The following is a 10,872-nucleotide window of genomic DNA, read 5'->3' on the forward strand; positions in this document are numbered from 1 at the left end:
AAGACTCAGTTACTTGTTGTGTATTGATTGAGACAGCTGCCTCTACTTTGGACAAGTACCTTCACTTTGCCTTCTGCCCTTAATCCCATGACAAGTATGAGGAAGACAAGATAGTTCACCTCTGTCTGCCCCAAGGATAGATTAAATTATTGTGCACATGGAAGTCAGCTCTCCTGAGTTTTCTGCAGTTCAAATGTTTGTACAAATCACTGGAATGTCTTCATCACGATAAAAAAAAAAAACATATAAATAGAAAGCATCAACAATAGATTCAACAATTCAGCAACATGCATAGGGAATCTCTTGCTGTGTACATTGAAACTACCTATCGATATCTATGTTTCTGGTTGCTCTACTTTCCAACCTCACAGTAACTGGAGGTTCTACCCAGTTTAATGGCAGCATGGTCTGGAAAAGGAGAAGGCATTGTTGCTATCTCATCACACTACACCATAACACACTTTAGGATGAGGTCAGGAAGCCTTATTTTGCCCAAGTTTGGAAATTGCCTCTTTAGAGGTGTCTTCTTCACAGTTACTAAGGTGTCACTCCAGTCCCTTGTACCCTGCATAGCTCTGTCCTCCTCTTTAAAATGAGCATGGACAGAGGAAGAACACAACACTGACATTCAGTCCCACCTTGCAGCCACCAATCTACAGGCCAAGTTAAGAATCTTTAAAGAAAACTCAAGGCCTATATTCTGGCCCTGAACTGGAGAATAGTGCCTTGGCTCAGTCCAGCTGCACATGACTAGTTCCCCTGTGCTCCAAAACCAGGTTGCATTATCCAGCTGCTGATAGGGAATGGCTCCTTTAGCTCCGGTCCTATATCCATATCTTATTTGGGTAAGCACCGGTCAGTGTGGGATAGTAAAACCAAAGTCTTAAGACAAACCTAAGAACAGTTTAAGTGTGCAGATGTAACAAGGCAGTGCCTGGAGAATCTGTGTGGTAATACAAGTGTAGTCACAGGTATCACAGCTGGATCCTTCTGATCTGACCTAAGTGGGCATTGCCTGCTGGTTGGGCTGTATGGGACTTCTATTGTTCAAGGAGCAGTGAATAACATGCTTGCCATGTTATTGGGTTGCTGTGTTCCCTCTTTTTCCCCAAATGATTTTAACTCGGAGGGTCATAATTAGGCTCCAAAGGCACAGAAACAAACCTGTTTGATAGGTCTGGGGAAAGAAAAGACTTCATTTTGAAATGAAAGGATTTTTTTTACCCCATAAATAGAACTAAAAACTGTTTGACTGTAAAATTCACCACACCATTATTGTATTAATGATGAAGAAATGACAATTATATAACACCATCTATCTAAAGTCCCAAAGTAAAGGGCAAAAAAATTAGTAATGTGCCCTGGGGATGCTTTCCAGTGCAAAGAGCAGGAAAGATCAATGAAAATTGCTTCTGGCTGTTAACTTACAGCTGCTCCTTCCCTACTGTTCAGGCAAGAGCCAAAGCAATAAAAGGCTGAGGATGGGACCTGAAAAGTAGCCAAAAGAAGGGTTCTCTGGGAAGTCTGTGTTATGCTCAGCCTAAGGAATGTTTTATTGTCCTGTATGGTATCCTTTAACTAAAACCTGCTTTGTAGCTCTGACAAGACAGCTGTCTCCATGGTCATTAAGCTGAGCCCTTTAATATCATCTAGAAAATTTAATGTTTGTTTAGCTTAGAGATATTGGTGAGACCAGGTTGTCTAGAGAGGGTGCTGCTTCCCTACCCTTCCCCACGTGTGCAACAAGCTACGCTTGCCTAGTTATCCATCTGCTTACCTCTCTGGCTTCTGACTGCAGCTTACAGCCTGTGCATGTTTTTATGCCTTGGCTTAAAATTTGTCACTTATGCATCAGGTACTGATAAATAGTTGGGCAGAGTAGTTCTTTTTAAGCATTCTGTCAAAAGTACCGCATCCAGTACCAGGAGATTGGAGTAAGATAAATTCTTGCAATGAGATACAATTTTTTAGCAATGAGAGTAATTAAAAGCTGAGGTAATTTATCTGGGAATAGGGATTTGCAACTGCACAAAATGTTAAAGTCAGATTCAATACTTTTCTAAAAACTGGTTTCATTCCCAGTTTTGGAAAACTTCTATAGCTTGTATATCCTGAAAATCTCTCTAGGAAAAAAATGCCCATGGCCTTCTGGTCTTAGAATCTACATGTTTATATGGAATCCTGGACAGCTAAAAGTGGAACCTTTAGTTTTAAACTCCATAGACTAGAATTAAGAATGAAATAAATGAAATAAATGAATAAATGAAATAAAAAATTAAGAATGAAATACCTCTATGTGCTCATTGCTGAGGTAACAACACAGTCACTAGTATAACCTTTATTGTCATTATTATTAAATGTCATAAATTAGGCCTTAGAGGTTTTGAAACTTTAAAGTTCTACAGAACATAATAAAAGAAAATATATATCTACTTTGGGTTTTGATGGGCTACTTTTCTTTGTTTTTTTAGATTAAGATTTTTGAACTTTTTTACAAAACTAGAAAAACATACTTTTAGAAAATGAAGACTGATATTCTTACTAGAATTGCACGATATCATAAACTGTGAATTTATGACAAAAAAAAATGCTACAAGTGTCCAACATAGCTCGTGATAGACCACAGAATTTTTTTTCAATTCTTCACTTACCAACATTATATAGATTTCATAGGATGGTTTGATTTCCAGTTATTGCATTGATTATTTCTCTTTAACATTAATCAAGCCCACTTAAAACACACTGGCAGAAAGATAACTTTCAAATATTTTCCATTCAGTATTGACAAACAATATTAAGTGTGGGACTTGCCTTTACTTCAGCCAACCCACTTCAGTTCAAATCATACACGTGGAGGTCCAGGTGCAAGCATATTTGACTGTTATATTCAGACTGTTGCAGCAGGGAAGTTGTGATCAGCTGAGCCAACTTCCTTTTCTGCCTTGACACTCATTCTCAGTGTGCCTGCCTCAACTTCCCCACCCTCATGCCCATCCATGGGGCAGGACCAATGTGGGATCTAAGGACATCCTTTCTTCTCCCCCTCCCTTGCCTTATCTTGGCAAAATGTGACTATAATATTCTACTCATTACTCCATGCTGAAGGCTGTTGTTAAGAGTTGTGAGCTTGTTGAAGTGTGTTGTAAATGTCAAAGGCTTGTTAACTGACACTTGAGAAGTTTGTGGATTGGGAGCTTGGTGAAGTGTGTCGTAAAAGTTAAGGGCTTGTTATCCAACACTTCTGAGACTAAGTGGTGCGCTAGTTGCTGGAGTTAAGATGATTATACAATAGAAGCATAAGAGTTCCCTGACATGTGGACTGGTGTCTTTGTTCAGCCTGACAAGAATTTGTAGCAAATGTTCTGCCCAGTACCCAGAGGGTCATGACAATGCATTGAAAGCTCTTGACAAAAGACATTGAAGTAGATATCTAGTAAAATGAAACTTCAGCAAGGCTGTCCATGATTTTAGGAATGGATATTTTGGTATTCTAGAATGGAATGTTTACATTAAGAAGGCAATAAAATGTTTGCCTTACTCAATATTCTTCAGATAAAAGTATTTCTGTGCAAGAAGATCCTTTGTTTCAATGGAATACTCCCATAGCAGAAGTATGGTGATAAGAAATCAGGAGCTGATAAAAGAAGGGTGACAGAGATGATCAAAATGTTTTAAATATTTCCCTACTATAGACATGACAAGTCTCAAGTGGCTACAGTTTAGACTGTCAAATTTCTCTCTTATATGAAAGATATTTGGTGAATATACTTTGAAATCTCCTGCAGCCAGGAGATAGTGCATCCTCTAAGAAACCTATTCTCAGAGATTAGAAGCCAAGTGCACATCAGAGGTGATTAACAACAAATGTTGTTAATCTCTTCTAGTGATGTAGGGGTCAGGTGGAGGACAGTGCAGCAAAAGTGCATGGAAAAATACTTGTGGCATCTCTGTGCATGGTATCTGGAACATGCCAGTGCCACAGCCAGTGTTGTTGCAATGCCTGTCATTGCTAACATCCTCCATGAAATTGCTGTCATCATGCAAGTGCATCCATCAGTCCAGCTCTCCCAATGTGGTACCAGTACAACCACCACATCTTGACTTCAAAACCTCCTTCAAAATTTCCATGTTTCACAATATCCTTGTGCAACCTCTTTTAGGGCACACACAGACAGTGTCTCTGTTGTAACTGTAATTGCAAGTAATTTTTCTTTTCTTCTAAATTCTAAACTATTAACAGCAACACTGTCAGGACCATCCTGGCACATAGTGTTGCCATTAATACCACTTTCCTTCACATCCACCAACACTCATGGACTTTAGAGCTGCATTGTTCATTCCATAGAGATTTTGCTTTCTGTGATCTATTACTTTCAATTGTAATTCTTTTTATTGCATTTGCAGTTAAACTGCACTCTAACCACATGAGACAGAGTTATGCATTGGTTAATTTACTGAGTTCTGATGCACTGCACAGTTTGGTTCCAATATCTAGGGTAGCTCATTGAAGATGGAATTGGGTATTTCTGTACTATAGTGCAGCGTGCAATATGGACAGCTCAAACAAAAATTAAATCAAACACTGCAATATGGCAGAAACACATAACTAGTGAATTTCCTAGAGCCCTACTAAAAATTATAGTATTAAGTAAATTAAACAGCCACCAAAAAAAAAACAAAGTCCTAACTATGTCTATACTTGCAAGCTAAAAATTAAATCATTCCTATCAGTGTCAAGGTATTATGTTCTCTGACTCTAGAAACTACATTCCACAGGTAGATTGGTATGACCTAGCAAGCAGTATATACACTTGAGAGCATGTTCTGTTAGCCAGCTATCAAATGGCATTGAAAAAGCTGAAGCATATAAGAAAATCAACATGTTCCTTAACGATGTTAAACTTTCAAATCATTAATAAGGTATTTTTTGGTATACAAGCTGATAGCAAAATGAAACTTCATTTTCAGAAGGCTGTTGTGGAAAGCAGTAAAAACAATCTCCCAAGAATTCATACCAGTCAACCTACATTCACTTAAGACAACTTGGATTATTATTTTCTAACTTTGTATTACTTTTTATGTTCTCCAAAAGTATAGTCTGAGAAATTATCAAATACCTTTGAAAAATGGTTTGGAGTTGTTTTGGTTTTTTACTTTAGGGAAATCTATTTTTAACTAGCAGGCATTTTTTATATTAAAAAAAAAGATTCTTGTTTTCAAAACTTTTTTTTTTTTTTTTCCAAAGCTAAGAATCAAACTAAAAAATGAAACCAAGAAGTTTTGCCAGAAAAAGTATGAGGACCTTAATTTATTTCCCTTGGGGTATGAGAAGGAAGCAACAAAAAAAACCAAAAGCAGGAGCAACTCTTTCAAGTTAATCCTTTTATGAAAAGATGTGCTTTAGGTGTGGAATGTCTCACATTAGAAATTATGTTGAAAATTTCCAGTAATCAATAATGTGTTCACATAGTCTCTATAACCCTCCACTTCTCTTTTCTTAATTTCCACTCCATTGTTCTGTTACAAAATAGAAAAGCCCTAAAATAAGCAGCAAGACCAGGCCCCAACTGTCTGCAAGGTTACACATGTAACACCTCTCATCTTTCCTTAAAAACAACAGCTTGGAACATATGCTTCTCTGTACACCATTTTCCTGTGAAACATCCTTTTGTTCTTGGCCTCTAACTTAATTTTCCTAATAAATTCTTTCCACTGAAGTGCCCAAAGTGTTGGCATACTACTGTTTTCTGCTGGACAGGACCCTAGTAACTAATTTAGTATAGACCATAAACCCTTAATACTACAGTGGCTTTCTTACCATTCCAGTAAAAAATTAATCAATTAAGATTTTCTGCAAGCTAAACTCATCTTGTTATGTGATCAAAGTTTACTGTGACATTTTCAAATGTGCAACTATTTTCATTCTGGAAATGCATATTTGTATCAGGAGGCTGTCTCCTGAAATGTCAGCTCACACAGGCATTGCAGCAACACCTTCCATAGAAAGCCTTACATTCCACTATATCTGCCATTACATTGTGCCAGACTTTGAGCTTGCAAGGTGAAGTCAGATCAGAGGTGCAGCAGAAGTGTCTTACTGACTTGTGAAGGGGAAAAAAGAACAAAATCAATAACCCACATAAGTAATAGAAAGTTTTTACAATGGTTTTCTTTCTGCCCTGCCATCCAAACTTTGAAAGAGAACACAACCCTTTTCTGTCCCAAGCCCTCCAATCCCAAGCAAAATGCTTTTGCCAATTACTGCTTTCAAACTAGATTGCACAATGTGGTTGTCTTCTCATCACCTTGACCAACCTGAAAATTCCCTGCTCATTCTAATACTTTATTTAAAGCTTGAGGAATCACTTGGACTTCCCTTTTTCTTGATTAAACAAAACATGGTTTTAATGTTAAAGTTGCAAAATATAGACATCATAAAAGATCTCCTTCCCTGAAAGAAGCTTGATTACAAAGCTGGAGCCTCCAGGCTGTTAGGAAGTAAAAGAATGTCATGCTGTTTGGTGCATTTTATGTATCATGTAATGAATGTTTCCTAGCATGTTGCTCTTGCACAGTAAAGATGGTGCAAATTGACTGTGCAGCTCTAAGTAAACTGGGGATTGCCTGTAATCTACAGCCAAGGCTCATCTAATGACAGCACATGAATTTCTCAAAGTTTGTTCTTCTGCAGGCAATGAGAAAATGCTCATTGTCATTGTGAAATTTCTTCCAAATCTGAAGAAGGAAAAACCTGCAATGTGCATATCTTGACACAGCCAGTTACACAGATTGCCAGAGTGCTGTCCTTTACCATCCTATTTCATATCTTTTTTTAAGGAGGTAAACCCAAGAATAAATCCTGGAAGACTATATCTTAATTCCACAGTTGAAGCATTTCTCACTACAATTTTGAACTCAAAATAATTTTGAACTCAAAACTCAAAAGTTAAAGCAGACAACTGCTAACTCTCTAATATTATATCTCTTCCCAGTATTGCCATTGATTTCTCTGGGACCCTGAGTAGGTCACTTTACTTTGCCTCTTTTCCTTTATTTCTAAATATAATTATAAAGATGAATGAAAAACTGCTTTTGACCTCAACATCAGAGGTATTGACCTTGATATACCGAACTATTAGTAAAAAAACCAAATAGAGCTCTCATTTCCAGGACTCCCAAAAGAGGAAACTTTGACAGATTTTTTCTTGAGCTACTGAACCCTAAACATCTTTGGAAGGAATCTGTTCTGAAAGCAGCTTGCCTGACACCACAGCACTGTTTCTTTCCTGTTTTTAATTGTCCATGTTTTTTGAAGGACAGTAACAGATGCTTTTGAACTGGAGGAACATTTCCACTGAGTAGCATTTCAACTGTTACACTTCAAGTGATAAGCCTTCCAACTCTTTATTTTTTAATTCTTATAACTTTCCTATTTTCATGCTCCCCCCTCTAACTTCCACATTGCCATCAGGACCAGAATTGCTCTAATAATTCACACTGACATTACAGATACTATTAAGTCTACATACTTCAATGGAATTGCCTCTTTGCTGTCTTCTTTATGGCTTATAAAGATTCCTCATGGCTCACAAAATTCTATTTTGTTGTGGAATCTGTTGCATTGTCCTCCACAAACCATATCCAAGGCTAAAGAGATTTTTTCCATGAATCTTCATGCTGATACCTGATAAGTATTACACAGGACAATGAATGTTTTTTATTTCCTAAATGTTGGCCTCTCTTGTAATTCACTCCTGGATGTCACTGTAATTCGGTGCTGATTCTCAGTAGTGAGCATAAACACAAGTAAACAGTAATTGTGCAATGTGGCCATATGGAATATTCATGAAAACTGATTCTGGAAGAACAAACATTCATGAGCATCTGTATGAATTCTTTGTAATGCAGAGGCACTCTCCATGCAAAATACAGCCTCTTCAGTGCTCATCATGATCATGTCTTTTTTTCTTCATTCTTTACCCACTCCTGCAGGATCTGGATGACCTTGCAAAGTATTCACCCAAAATGAGCACTAATCAGTCTGAGGTAGTGCAGGTCTCCTTAGCCAATAGTGCAAAGCAGATGAGAATGAAGGCACAGGCATGCATACCCTTTCCTGAGTGCAGCACAAAGTGGCTGCATATTGTGACAATGAAAGGTCTTTCCTACTCTGCTACTAAATAATAGAGGTCACTTCAGAAATACTAGGTAGATGGGATGCAGAACCATAATTCGCAGAGAACTGGAGCTGTGTCTGCCCTGTGTACCTCAGAACCTAGACATTATAATACTAACATGAATTTGAGAGTGTGATGTAACCAATAGACATCAAAAAATCGATGCATTAAGGGTATTTCTCCTTTGTATAGTCAAAATTGCTAAGGAAACATTACTACCATACATTTTGATAAGGTGAATATTCTATTCACTGCTTAAGATTTTTTTCCTTTCCTCTTTTATCAATGTTAGATACAGTAAATAATTATTTTTTACATATTCTGTAAGGAAGATTATTTTACCTGGGGCTTGTTTTCCCTTTTCCTTTCCCTTTCCATTCCCCTTTCCCTTTCCCTTCCATTCCAGAAATAACTTCAAGTATTCCATTCTTTTCCATTTTCCATTCATGGTGCAGACACCTGGAAATGTTGGCTGTTTAAATCAGCTTGTATACCTAGTTTATAACAAGACCTATATTTGGAGGCATGCTCACTATAGGTTCCAATGCTCCCTTGAAGCTCAATCATGAAATGCTTTAAAGCATCATAGAGGAAATTTTTTTCTTCTAAATTTAGAAAGTTCAAATTTAAACAGTTATTAAAAACTTATTTACACAGTCTCCTGTTCCCAAAATGAGATAGATGAAAACACTGTTATCTGAAAACCAGAGAGTGAAAGGATAAATTAGATCTCTGAGAGACCTTGCATTTTAATAGTCCTGTATGTTTTTAGTAACACAGGTATATATTTTTTACTATGTCATTTTTATCCTAACAATTCTCCTTTAATCTTTTCAGTTCTGTCTCTCCAGCCTTGGCCTTTTTCCTCCCACTCTAAAGTTTCATAATGCTTTTTCAGCCATTATCTTTTCACCTAAATAATCCCTCATTTTCTGATTCTCAGGAGCAATGTCTCAGCTGAAAGCCTAATCCCGGCTACTGCCTATAATGGCTCCCCAGGATAAGTAATCATCTGAGCTATTTGACATCCACTTATGTTGGCCTTACTAGGACAGTAGAAGGATAGCATTTTGTGCTTCCTAACTTTACCAGCAGTATCTTCCTACACAAAATCCTGCAGGCTTGTATGGCATAAGCAGCACTGGCTCCCAGATCAGAGTCTTCAAAGAGTCTTTATGTTCATAAACCAAAAATATCATTAAACAGGAAAGAATTATTCACCACTGTCTTCCCACTCAGGACACATGAACTGGATATTTTATTAATCAATGGGTGTTGTCTTCCACTAGTGTGTGATCAGGCATGGTACCTACTTCAGCCTCCTTTCAGAGCAGCATCGATACAGAACAGATTGGCAAAGATCCAGTATCCTTTTAGCCTTTAATGCAGAAATCCACATGAGTGGTTCAGTAACCACAATAACAATAACTTTTACAAATTAAACTTATCCTTCTCCAAAATTCTTCTACAATTTTTTTTCTCCACTGTCCTTTATGGCTACCTTCATGCATGTCATTTTTTTCCCTGTGTTTTTCATGCAGATACCCAAGAATTTCCAACACTTCATCTATAGCCTCTGCAGTATGTGTTTCCTATACTCTGACAACCCTCCTATGATTACTTGTTGCCACAATACCAGCTCTGTGATTTGTATTTACTCCAGAATATCTCTGCTCAGAATCACAGAGGGGGAACAAAACCAGTCTGTGTGTGGTTCTACCTGTAACATGTCAGAGCATAGCTATGTTTTCTTATGCTCCAAAATGTGAGGGCAAAAAGTTATTATTTACATGATTCTTTGGTGGATATCTGTTTGCAGAAGAGTAAAGGATCTACCCACTTAGAAACATGGGAATTCATTATATCTGTCACTTATTTTAATCCTCTTCCTTTTCCTGGTTAAGAAGGTTCAGCTTTTCAATAAGGTCTTTTTCCTTAGAAAGGAAAGAAACACCACTCTGATTTAAGTGATGTGTTGTCTGCTGAAACAAGTACCCTGAAGGTATTTGTTGGACACAGAGACTGTGTAGATTTCTGAAGACACAAATTTGAAAACTGTAATATTCCAGTGAAATCAGAAGGAACTAATGAGCAGCCATGACTGAGAGAAAAGTAACGTTATTAAATATCAAGTATTAAGTAGTTTCATCAACTCTTACTACATGTTTTGAAATACATTGTAGAAGGAAATCTACATGAATCTATGTATCCAACCATCACCTCCACCATATATCAGAAATATTCTGCTTAGCTGAAGATTTGAAGCTGTTCATTAGTATTTACTAACATACTTTTGATAGTCAAAGTACCAGTTAAAATCTGGAATTTGTTAATCTCAGTTGATTTTATATGCCCGATAAGAGCCCTGGAAAGCTTTTTCAAGGGGTGGCTTTGACACTAAAACTTAGATATGCTTAGATTATTTCCTAGGACCTGTCACAAGCCAGATGTAGAAAACCAGAAATACCAATGGTGAAAGGAAAGGGAAAACAACTGTCTCTCTATGTTGTGGTGCCCAGAAACGCAGAGTGCAGCACTGCAGAGACTGAGGCCAGGTCTCTGAAAGCTGAAGCATTACAGATGGACCTCTGGGGTCCCAGACACTGCCCAGGTCAGAAGGTCCTGCAGCTCAGGGGGCCCCATAGGATGGCACCCAGCAGGGATGGAATGCGGTGGCCGAGCATGGAGGTGGTGG

Source organism: Vidua chalybeata, chromosome 6 (assembly GCF_026979565.1).
Source record: "Vidua chalybeata isolate OUT-0048 chromosome 6, bVidCha1 merged haplotype, whole genome shotgun sequence".
NCBI lineage: Eukaryota > Metazoa > Chordata > Aves > Passeriformes > Viduidae > Vidua > Vidua chalybeata.